General features: G+C 38.5%; 1 protein-coding gene and 1 non-coding gene across 4 annotated transcripts in view; one reads left to right on the forward strand and one right to left on the reverse strand.

Annotated features, from left to right (window-relative positions):
- Uvrag (UV radiation resistance associated) overlaps window positions 1–12,459 on the reverse strand; it is a 379,986-nt gene that overhangs the window by 353,096 nt on the left and 14,431 nt on the right. The window contains exon 1 of one of the 3 annotated variants that reach the window (XM_023716657.1): window positions 7,986–8,004. The exons of the other annotated variants lie outside the window; for them this stretch is intronic. The gene's annotated coding sequence lies outside the window, so the exon portion shown is untranslated. Of the gene's footprint in view, window positions 1–7,985; window positions 8,005–12,459 lie in introns of those variants that run through there. 3 annotated transcript variants of the gene reach the window in all.
- On the forward strand, window positions 5,015–5,121 carry LOC111817124. Its single transcript, XR_002821388.1, has one exon. It is a non-coding gene; the product is annotated as a U6 spliceosomal RNA (small nuclear RNA).

A 12,459-nucleotide genomic window follows, 5' to 3' on the forward strand; every position in this document is an offset into this window, starting at 1 on the left:
GGATATCATGTCTGCATCTTGTACAGCAATTAACCACTAGGAAGAATGTATGCAATGTGTTAATTATTGAAACTGTGCTACCAATTTGATTTGAAACTGTCTCACTGCTATTTGTTTCTCAATAAAATTATGAAAAAAAATATAAATAAATAAAATGGTCATATTTGAAAAAAATACACAAATTAACCAACTATACTTAAAACAGTGAGTGTAGGTTGTATACGTTTGCATTTTCCTTTATTTTTCTTATTTTATATTCTTATTATACCATAACTAATTAAAATACAAGATGCTCCCATAAACTAGAGTGAACAAAGGAAATCAATTCTTTATGGTAAGTGATTGATGTAACCTTAGTGAGAAGTGTCCCTTTTTGTGTTCTATGTTGTGGCTTCTTTGATAACATTCATTCCAACTGTATTATAAAGCTACTTTCTATTTATGTTAACCTATAATAAAAGATAATAAAGATTACTTCATCTAATTATAATTAGCAGAGTTAAAAATAAATTTTTGTCCAGAGTTGCTAGGACAAAAATGTTCATTAGTTTTCTGGTCTTCATAGGAATTTTCCAAACTGTCTTGCCTACCCAGGCATGCTGTCACACACCTTTAATGCCAGCACTTTGGAGGCTGACAGTGAAGGATCACTCTACATTCGAGGCCAGCCTGAGCTACACAGTGAGTTCAACGCCAGCCTGAACTTTGAGACCCAGTCTCAAAAAAAAAAGTTGACTTGCTTAAAAGTGAGTAAATGTTGAGAACAGTAAGAAAACAAATATGAGGATCAAGGAAAAATAAAAGGGATTAGGTAGGCTAATTAATATGAGAAACAGAAAAGCAGGATAGAGGAGAGAAAAACGAATGAACGATGCTGAGGTAGGAAAAAGTGTCTGCCTAAATAGTGACAACTTTAGAGGCCCAGCTTCAAAGTAGTTCATGTGATTCTGACACTGACGTGTAGGAAGACTCATTCATTTCTTTGTTTCCTACTTAAACAATCTTCTGTTTTGTTTTTATTTTGTAGTACTGGGGATTGAACCCAGGGTCTTCACAATGAGCTATATCCCCTGTACTTTTTAATGTCCAGGCAGTACTAAATTTAGCAATCTTCCTGCCTCAGCCTCCCAAATGCTGGGGTTATAGACATGCACCACTGCATCCAGCTTAATATTCTATACCTAAACATTTATTAGGTATATAAATATGAATACTTGGATCAAGATCAAGTAACACTTAAATTCAAAAATTGTTTGGAACACAATCACAAAAATGAAATACTTAGGTATAAATCTAACAAAAAGTGTACAAGATTTATATAAGAAAAAGTACAAGATTGTGATTGATGAAAGATATCAGAAGGGCTGAGGATACAGCTCAGTGGCACAGCACAGGCCTAGTAAACACAGGGTCCTGAGTTCAATTCCCAAAAAAGAAAGATATCAAAGACCTCAAAAAACAAAGATACACCAAGTACATGAATGGGTAAATTAAATAAAAACTCAGAATAGCCAACACAATATGAAGAACAAAGTCCAAGAAATGACTAGTATAAAGTGACAGTAAGCAACACAGTGTGTTATTGGTGAAAGAAGAGATAAATAGATCAATGGAACAGAATAGGGAGTCTAGAAATAGATCCACACAAATATAGTCAATTATTTTTTTTTTGTAATGGCTCAAAGGCAACTCAAAGAAAGTCTTTGAACAAATGGTGCTAGAACTGGGCACCTACATGCAAAAAAATAACTCTAGACATAGATCTTATCTTATAACTTTCACAAAATATTACTCAAAATATTACAAACCTCAATATAAAATGAAAAATATAAAATACCTAGACCACAAGAGAAAATCTAGTGACCTTGAGTTTGGCAATGACTTTTACATGCACTGCCAAAAGCATTGATCCATGAAAGAAGGTACTAAGTTGGACTTCATTAAAATTTAAAACTTGGCTTGACGTAGGCTTTACAATAGATCTTAGTGGTCTGGAACATTTAATAGAATCTGATGCCCACTCTCCAGATAATGAGAGAATACAGAGCACATCAAATCTAAGAGCTGACCTCCAAGCTGAAACTGAAGTTAAGTCTCAATAGTGCTTTTAGACTACTGCAAATCCTCAGGTAGATCTCTAAATAAATTAAATTCAAGGTCATGTCTTTAAATGACCCATCTACAGGTAGTTAAAATCACTGTCTTATTATTATAGACATCTAAGGTAGGTTAAAAATATTACAGGCAGTCAGACAGGGGCGGGCCCTCAAAGGAGTCAGCGCAGAGGATGAGAACACATTACCACTGCAGTTGGAGGTGCATCTGTTGAAGGCCAGGCCTCATGATAAAAACAGAAGGATTGGGCCTGCATACCTCCCCAAGAGATGCACAATAATTTGAAGATTATGTTTAATTGGTATCACCTGTCCAATAAAGTGTAGCTAGACACTAGTCACCCAGATAAGTGACCAGGACCTCCCAATTCGCCCACTCCTAAAAAAGGTCCTTGTTCTTTCCATGTATACTTGCTATATGAAACCTGCTTCCCCACTGGATCAACATTACCTAAGCAAATATACTTGTAATCTTATTAGTTAATCATAGTTTTGACCTATGTTGTACCCACCTCATGATTTTGCTCTATAAAACTTTGAGAAATAGGCTCATTGGCAACACATTTTCAGGTCCCCACCTGCCTCTCAGGAGCGCTCGCTCTCTCTCTCTCTCTCTCTCTCTCTCTCTCTCTCTCTCTCTCTCAATAAATATTTCCTACTCTTAACCTTCTTAGAATTCACACTTAGATTTTGGGGAACACGAATTTGGGATATCAGACTTGAAAGCTGTAATATTTCCCTTATATCATGGGGGAGTACAGGGATCAAACTCAGGACCTTACTCTTGCCATGCAAGTGTTTATCCCACTGAGCTATCTCCTCAGCCCTCCTTTATATCATGTAAAGGTCCTATGATTAGACTGACTCAACATCAAGCAAGTAAAACATTCCCATTATTAAAACTTACACAGACTTTGGAATTACTCTTTAAGACAACATTCTACACAGTTTTAACAGGAATCTCCTTAAACTTCTGTTATAAAATGCTTTTTGTATGTCAGTCTATGGTAGTGGCTTCAGACAGCTGAATTATGTTCTAATAACATCTACCCACAAAACTAATACATTTTTAGTGTTAAGTTGGAATTACCATGATTAAAACTTCTGAAACACTCCTATAAAGCACTCTATACAGAAATTAAACACATTCATTAACACAAAACTGAAACCTAGTCAGCTTTAATTTGGGGATGAATGGGTAGAATTTGAGCACAACATGACTGCCTGAAAGGTTGGAAGGGAGCAAACGGATAGTAAGACTCTAGTTCAAGGACAGCCAGGGTTACATAACAAGATTCTGTCAGAAATGAAAGGGGACTGGCCAGATAGCTCAGCAGATTAAAGCACCTACTTAGGCAGACGCAGGGACTGCGGTTCGATCCCTGCCTTGTAGTGCCAGCCCCAGCTGAAATGGCGATTGAGAATGGGCGTGGTGGCACGTGCCTGTAATCTCAGCGCTTGGGAAGCTGAAAACAGGAGGATCACTATGGATCCAATCTGTATAGTGAGACCATGTAGACCCTGGACTAAATACATTTTTAAAAAAGAAATGAAAGGGGGAAGAGGTGGACAATCAATCAGTCTTATATAGTTAACCTGACTTCCAACATCAGAGAAGCATATATGACTTGGGTCAGCCAAATCAACACATTCCATCTCCCTCATCATGATATATTATCCAATGAGAGCCAATGAAAGGCCTGGAAATGTATTAAACTGTTAAGAGATAGCTCCCTCATCCCCTCACCTACGTGGCCCTACACATAGAAGGACACAAGACTAGAGATATACAGTGCAACCTCAAGTGAATCAAAGAGAAAAGAGTCAAGACATGTAAGATTCAGGTCCTGGTGACACATTTAAGTCTCTAAATCAAATGATACTTATAATGAGTATCATAATGATAAACACCAGCTCATCCCCATAAAACTGGCCAAGATTAAACCATCTAAAGGACCTAACTAAAACTGTTCTTTAAGAATTTATCCCTGGGCTGGTGAGATGGCTCAGTGGTCTAAAGCACATACTTAGAACAAGATAAGCTAAGCAAAGCACAGGGACCGCAGTTCAATCCCCCAGCACCACATGCCAGCCAGCCCCGCCCCCTGGTGGGCTGAGCTGGCCACACACACACAAAATAAATAAATAAATACATAAAATTTTTTTTAAAAAAAGAATTTATCCCACAGCAGGTTAATACATAAAAAGTAACATGCAAACTAAGTATCAATGTGCAAAAACATGGTTTGGTTTTGAAATAGGGTCTTGCTATACTGCTCATGCTGTTCTCAAACTCCTAGGCTCAAGGGATTTTCCTGCCTCAGCTGGTGTAAGGCACCAAGCCAGACACCAATGGTCATTTCTGTTAACTCAATCCACTTTTTTTTTTAAATTATTTATTTATTTGTGTGTGTGTGTGTGTGTGTGTGTGTGTGTCCAGCTCAGCCCACCAGGGGGTGGGGCAGGCTGGCCTGTGGTGCTGAGGGATTGAACTGTGGTCCCTGTGCTTTGTTTAGCTTAGCTTGTTCTAAGTAGGTGCTTTAGACCACTGAGCCATCTCACCAGTCCCTCAATCCACTTTTGTTAATACAGTTTTGAACCTTAATATAGGGGATAGGAGCCCCCTATCCCCTATATTATAACAGAAACCCAAAGCAATTCTCGGTAGTGAAGTATGCACTAGAACTCTCTATTCCCCCCACGTTTTACCTTTCTCTTATAGGAACCTAAATTTTTCTGGCTCCTGATATATTATAATAGGGCTGAAATGTCCTTGTTCTTATCCTTCATCATGACTAGAGTGATGTAGGGAGGCTGGCGGCCAAAAGGATTTCCATTCACTCTATTCCACACCCTTGCTTAAAAACAAAAGTAACGTCTCAAATATAATTACCCCATAAGTGCTCGCTTCGGCAGCACATATACTAAAACTGGAACAATACAGAGAAGATTAGCACGGGCCCTGCGCAAGGATGACACGCAAATTCATGAAATGTCCCAGTTTTTTTGGAATATTTTCCTGAATTCACGCACCTACAATATTTAAATGACAATGAAATACACTTCTCTGACAAAACTAAACAAAAAAGGGGGATACAAATGAACAACCATTTCGTATCTGTATATTCAAAATAGCTAGGAGAGATATACAGCTGCATTCTCTTAATTCAATGAATACAGAGATTTGTCCTAATAGTGTTTGTGGAGAGGATATCACATCTGCATCTTGGACAATGAATAACCACTAAGACAACAATATGCAATGTATTAATTATTTAAACCATGCTAGTAATCGGTTTTGAAACTGTCTCATTGCTATTTGTTTCTCAAATAAATTTTAAAAAATAGCAATAATAATTACCCCACAAATCTCCACCATGACCAAACTAAACCATCTCACATATAATTTTTATGATTCTCAATGTTTCCATGGAATATCATATATATTTTATTTTAAAGTAATTGGCTGTTATAGGGTCTCACTATGCAGCTTGGACTCATAGTGATCTGCCTGTTTTCAGCCTCCCCAGAGTTGGGATTACAGGTGTGCAGCACCATACCTTGAGTCTGGTGGCCTTGGCCCGCTCTGGCATGCAGTGCCAGAGATCAAACCGCAGTCCCTACGCTTGCCTAAGCAGGTACTTAAATATGCTGAGCTACCTCACCAGCCCCTCAAAATAAATTTTAAGTCTAACTTGCTTAATTTACAAGAGTCACTGCAAATAACATAATCAATAATGCATAAGTTGCAATCCAATAAAAACAGACAAAGGGAAAGAAAAGGCAGGTCACAGGATAAGAAGTAGAAATGACAATGAACATATGAAATATGAATATTCACAACCACATTCAGAGATATGCACATGAAAAATACTTGAACTTGCACCATCTACAGTTCCCAATATATCCCCTCTCACATGCAATTAACAATGTGTTGGTGCTCCTCCTCTAAGTGGGCAGGCCAATGGCACATCAATAGCAAAAATGGCCCTATGCCACTTCTAGGTCTAAATCAGAGAACATGATAATGGTTGGGGCAGTGATATAGCTCAGTGGCACAGTGCCTAGCAACAGCAATGTCCCAAGTTTGATTCCAGTATGAGACAGACAGACAAGACAGACAGACAGACAGATGGATAGACAGACAGACAGACAGGATAATGGGTCCCATGTTATTCTTGGAGAATACTCTTCCTTGGAGCCTCGTGACTAAGTTGCAAGGAGGCCAAACAGTTACACAGAGAAGGCCTCCTAGGTGCTCTCCATAACCCAGATGATCCTAGAAGTGATCATGCCCTGAGCCTCTCAGCCTCTCAGCCTCTGAAAATGGCATCAAGATAATCAGAGTTGCCTGGGAGACAGCTCAGTGGCATAAGCACCTGCCTGGCAAGTGCAAGGTCCTGAGTTTGATCCCCAGTACCAAAAAAAAAAAAAAAAGAAAAAGAAAAGAAAAGAAAGGCAGAGTCAAGCTGCTCTCACTAAGCCCTGACCAAATTGCAGATTCATGTGCAAAATAAATGATAATGCTGCTTTAAGCCATTAAATTTTTGTTACATAGCAAGAGATAACCAACCAGTCCTATCTAAACAGCTAAACTACTGTACATTAGTTCCCATCAGGGTTGTCCTAAGTAAGGAAATCAGTGTTGGGGAAAGCAAACTGGTCCTATTTAGAGCAAAGGAAATTGGTCAACAATTAGCAAATTTTAAAATACATGCAATATTTGACTAAGTATTTTAAGCAATTCCACAAGTCACAAAATGAGCACAAATTTGTTCTTTCCAGTAAAGCTATAAAAGCAAACACTCAACTACTCTTAAATGGTAGTACATTCATATAATGAAAAAATCATATAACTTATCTTTTAAAAACCATCAAAAGTGCTGGTATGAAACAGCAGATTTTAATGCACACATATTACTATAGTCCTCAAAAAATACAGACCATAGATTGGTAAACAAATAGGTCAGAGAGCAAATGCTTTGAGCTTTTCAAGGCACACCCAGTCTGTCTGCATATTCTTTACTTGTTTACAGGCCCTTAACAATGTAAAACCATTTTTATCTCATTAAGTTTTACAAAAGCCAGCTTGCTGACCCTGATGTAGTTATAATCACTGATACAATTTTTCAAAATAATATCTGCTTCAGAAATATAATCAGGGCCAGAGAGATAGCTCAGTAGAATAAGCGCTTGCCTGGCAAGTGCAAAGCCCTGAGTTCAATCCCCAGTATTGCCAAAAAAAAAGAAAGAAAGAAATATAATCAAACTTGTCCTGGATACCTTCTCTCATTCATACTCTGAACTCCTGGCTCCATTTCTTCTTTAGTTCAGGCATTTATTCTCTACCTGAGACCAAACCCAACAACAGGGAAGAATTATGACCCAGGTTATTTTAGTTTACATTTTTTATCCCTTTTTTTTTGGTGGGGGGAGGGGGCAACAAAAAGAAAACCTAAGACTGGGTGTGGTGGTGCATGCCTGTAATCCCAGCACTGGGGAGGCTGAAAACAGGACGATCACTAGCAGGAGTCTGAGCTGTGCACTGAGACCCTGTACCAAATACATAAAAAAATTAAGGGCCGGGGAGATGGCTCAGTGGAATAAGTGCTTCCCTGGGAAGCGCAAGGGCCTGAGTTGTTAATCCCTGGTTCAGAAAAAAGAAAAAGATTAAAAGATAAATTTTTTTTAAAAAAAGTAACAAAAAGAAAAACTAGGAGAAAACATTTCCACAGGAGGTAAAGATACTGAATTATTGAGCCAAAAGGTTAAGCGTGATAAATTGAAATCAATCTTTTTTAAAAATAATAAAGCTTCTATATTAATGTATTCTCAATCACCTATTTTTTTTCACTACTCCTTTGATCTCACCTGAAAGACTCACTGTGAAGTTTTGAAAGAACACAAGAATGCTTTAAAAGCAGCGCCACTGAGCCTTGGTATGGAGGTGCACGCCTATAAATCCCAGCACCAGGGAAGCCAAGGCAGGAGGATGGCCTTGAGTCCAAGGCCAGGCAGGGTCAAGTCCAGCCTGAACTACAGTGAGAATCTGTCAAAAAAAAAAAAAAAAAAAAAAAAACCAGCAAAAACCTAGTGCCTGAAGCTATCTCTATAAGTAAAACAGTGAAAACAGGCAACATGACATATTTAAAGAAACAACCCTGGGGGCTGGTGAGATGGCTCAGTGGTCTAAGGCACCTACTTAGAACAAGCTTAGCAAAGCACAGGGACCGCGGTTCAATCCCCCAGCACTACATGCCAGACAGCCCCGCCCCCTGGTGGGCTGAGCTGGCCACACACACACACACACACACACACATATAAATAAACAAAAAATAAAAAAATAAACAACCCTACAACCCTAACCTCTCATGCTTTGTGGTTCCTGTTCTTAATTTAGAGCTTTTTCTCACACAAATTAGACAACTTTGGAACTGAGGCCTTGGTTTTAACATTAATTTTGCTCTCCTTCTATTTCATATCAGCCCAAGAAGTTGGTGCAGTCACTTAGTAAGTGCCATTAAATTATAATACAGGAAAACACAAAATATACTTTCTATATTTCTTACACGTCTCTTATTTTAACAGTAGCCAGCTAACTTCCTTGGAAGACATCCTTGTCAGTTATTTCTTCCTTCCCCTCTCCCTGGCCAGTATTCTTTTTTGGGTTTGGTGCGAGGGGTTTTTGCAGTACCAGGGATTGAACTCAGGCCCTTGTGTTTGCCAGTCAAATTCTTATTCTACTGAGCTATCTCCCTGCACCCCTACCCAGTATTCTAAATTCTTAAAAATAAAAAAAGGAAAAAAAGCCACTTAAATGATTAAAATGTTAATTTCTGAGTTCAATTCCCAGCACAAAAAAAAAAAAAAAAAGTAACTGCTAAATGATCTTTCTTTCTTAGATTTACAGAACCCAGATTTCAGTGACCTTCAGGTACCATCAAAATGTGCAATGTCCCTCTTTATTCTTCAGTTCTAACCCAAAGCACATCAACTGTTGTGGTGTTTAACTTGCAAAAAAGTAGCATGCTTGTAACTAGCCGAAGATGTTCCAGCCAAACAGGAAAAAAAGGGGACACACCTGCCCTGGCTAGCAAAGCTCCTGCTTAGTCTCCTGCCTGCTGCCCTCCTGGCCCCCCTTCCCTTCCTATGAAAGCCCTTGGCTCCCCAGTTCCCTCAGACAGAGCTGCAAGAACGGTGGCCTTTTCATCTGAAGACTGACCCTTGAATAAAGCCACTTCTCCCCAGCCCTCCTCTCTCATACGGCTTTCGAGCAGTGAGCAACTGCACCCACATTCAGTGACATTATCTCTAACCTACTTACTCCCAGTCTCTGTGGAAACCACTCTTCTGTTCCATTTTCCTTCTGTGTTGCTCTACGAAATGGGCCCTCACAGTGCCAGATCACCACAGGCCCCTGCATGTCTCGGTTTCACCTTCTCTTGACTTGCTCCTTTCTCCTATATTGTTGATACTACCGTCACAGACTAGGATTAAGAACTGGGGAATACAAACATGCTTTCCTTTATTTCACAGTGAGTAATCTTTCTGAAGAGCGAGAGCAGCCAGGCATAGCACTCAGGAGGCTGGGGCAGGAAGATCACCAACTCGTGCTACATAAATGAGTTCAAGGTCACATTGAACTGCATAGTACAAGCCCAGATATAGTTCAATGGCGTAGTACCTGCTTGGCAGGAGCAAGGTCATGAATTCAATTCCCAATACCAATAAACAAATAAACTGCACAGTGAGACCCTGTCTCAAAAAAGAAAAAAAAAACATAATTGTCAGCTGTCAGTAGTCAAATATTACAGTTACTATCACAGAGTGTGGGGGTGCACACCTGCCTGTAATCTAAGCACTCAGGAGGCCATGCAGACAGCCATGAGTTTGAGACCCTCTCAGTACATATTGATATAACGCATTTCAATACACATTAAAATTTCCATAATAGAAATTTTGAAGTGGGGCTGGGGAGCTGGCTCAGTGGAATAAGCACTTCCCTGGCAAGCGCAAGGGCCTGAGTTCAATCCCCAGTTCCACCAAAAAAAAAAGGAACAGAAGAAGGATAAGCCCAAATAGGAACCTAAAGCTAATTAAGCTTAGTGCTGGACTAATTAGATAACAGATGTGGTTAGAGATGAATCAGATTAGTAAAAGAAAAAAAGTCAAAGATAATCCTCATGGAAATAAGAACTAATTAATAAAGCTGTTAGGGAAATAGTCATAAAAATACACACACACACACACCTATTATGTCATATAGCAAATCTCAGGTGGCTTAAAACATATATATATGTAACCATATATAATCTACATGTATTTAGTTAAATAGGAATAAGAAGCTCTAGAGTGCTACTGCAAAGGATGACTATAAATGATAACATACATTTTGCAAAGTCAGATGAAATGACTGTATTTTAGTAAGTGAAAAAATGATAAATGTTTTGGGGACAAATATATTTACCCTGATTTAAACATTATGCAACATATGTATGTAATAAAACATCACATGGTACCCTATCAATATGTATAATCAATTAAAATGTATTTTAAGTTTTAAAATCAAATAAAAATATTTAAGCCAGGTATAATCCCAGCACTTGGGAGACTGAGGTAGGGAGATCACTGAAAATTGGGGCCAGCCTCAGCTACACAGCAAGTTCAAGGCCAGCCTGGACTCCACAGTGAGACCCTGTCTCAGGAAAAAAAAAAAAAAGAAGAAAGAAAAAGAAAAGCATAAACATTTACACCCTGGTAAATGCAAAGCCTTATTTATTATGCTTTCAATTTAGAAATGTATCCTGGAACTCAGCCACCAGGTCTTTATTCCTATGTGAGCAGACTTGTTGCCCCCATCTCCTAAACTAATCAGACTGTGACATCCTACAATTGGTTCCCCAGTTTCCAGCTGAGGTTACAGAAATGGAAATAAGGTAGAAACCAGGGCTTTTAATTTTCTTATGTTTTTGTGAAAAAAAATATCCAGAAGTGTTTAGACTTCTGATTTATTGTATAGTGCCTGGTGTACCATGGGTACTCAGAAAATGTTAAAATACTTTGGTTTGCTAGGATACAGTGTACAGAAGAGAAAAGGATATTAGAATATTTGTGGATGATTAGACAGAAAATGGTACTAGGAAGTGCATGTAGGCCTTTGGATTTATTTATCAAAGCTTGATTAGAAAGGGAGGACCTTGTTATATAAAAGCAACCTGGGTTAGTTCTGGAGCTGAGAAAAAGGAGGTACATAGTTAAAAATAAGGGTAATGGAGACATGGAGGTTTTACATTAGAAATACCAAGCCTTAGCTTGGTAGGTATCAAACAAATTCTCAGCCAGGTGCAGTGGGGCATGCCCGTAATCTCAGTGCTTGGGAGGCTGAAGCAGGAGGATCACTATGAGTTCGAAGCCAGCTTGGCCTACATAGTGAACTCAAGGCCAATTTGAACTACGGTGAAACCATCCCTCCCCCACAAAAAAGAACAAACACAAACTCTTTGAAATCAACGAGCTAAAGTTCAGTGCTTTTAATAACTTTTACTTTCTTAAGGAACTATGTTGAGCTTGCTGTTTGGAATGGAGCTATTGTTCGCAGGGAAAGAAGTTAATTTTTATAGTATGAACAATAATAGCTTTGGACACTAAGTGAAGAATGTGTACAACAAGAACTGTATGTCAGAGCTTTTGTGAATAAAGGATCAACAGGTCTGGATGACTGATTAGAATGGGCATGGGAGACCTGGAAGGCAAAGATGTTTGAAGGATTTTAAAACAGGGAGTCTGGAAAGCAAACACATGATGCACCCAGCCCTGGGGCCACACTTTCATTTTCCTGTTTATTAGTAGTGTAAATATGAGTCAGTCTTTTTATATATCCCTCAATTTTATTTGAAAAATAGGCAAAATAACTTAAACCAGAGCTCCTTAAATTTAAAATGTATATAAAAATTACCTGAGCATCTTGTTGAAGTATAGACCAGATTAAGCAGGTCTGTTTTGGGACCTGAAATTCTGCATTTTCAAATTATTCCTAGATGACGCAGAGTAACAAAGGCTTATATGACCTTCATGGTCCTCACAAGTTTGGTAATTATATAATTCTATTTATTGAATGTTTCTGCTTTAGAGATCTGTTTTACCTTTCTCACTTTTTCATCTTCTATAAAGGTAGTTCAATTAAATCTCTTTATTTCAGATTAGCAATGAAGAAATCAATGCGAATAACCCACTACTTTTATAGGCTACTGGACTGTATTGGATTATTCGGCTGAATTCATGTACCTACGATATATGAATGGCAATGGAATACACATCTCTAACAAAAGTAAACAAAAAAAGGGGG

Source organism: Octodon degus, unplaced genomic scaffold, assembly GCF_000260255.1.
Source record: "Octodon degus isolate 3935 unplaced genomic scaffold, OctDeg1.0 scaffold00049, whole genome shotgun sequence".
NCBI lineage: Eukaryota > Metazoa > Chordata > Mammalia > Rodentia > Octodontidae > Octodon > Octodon degus.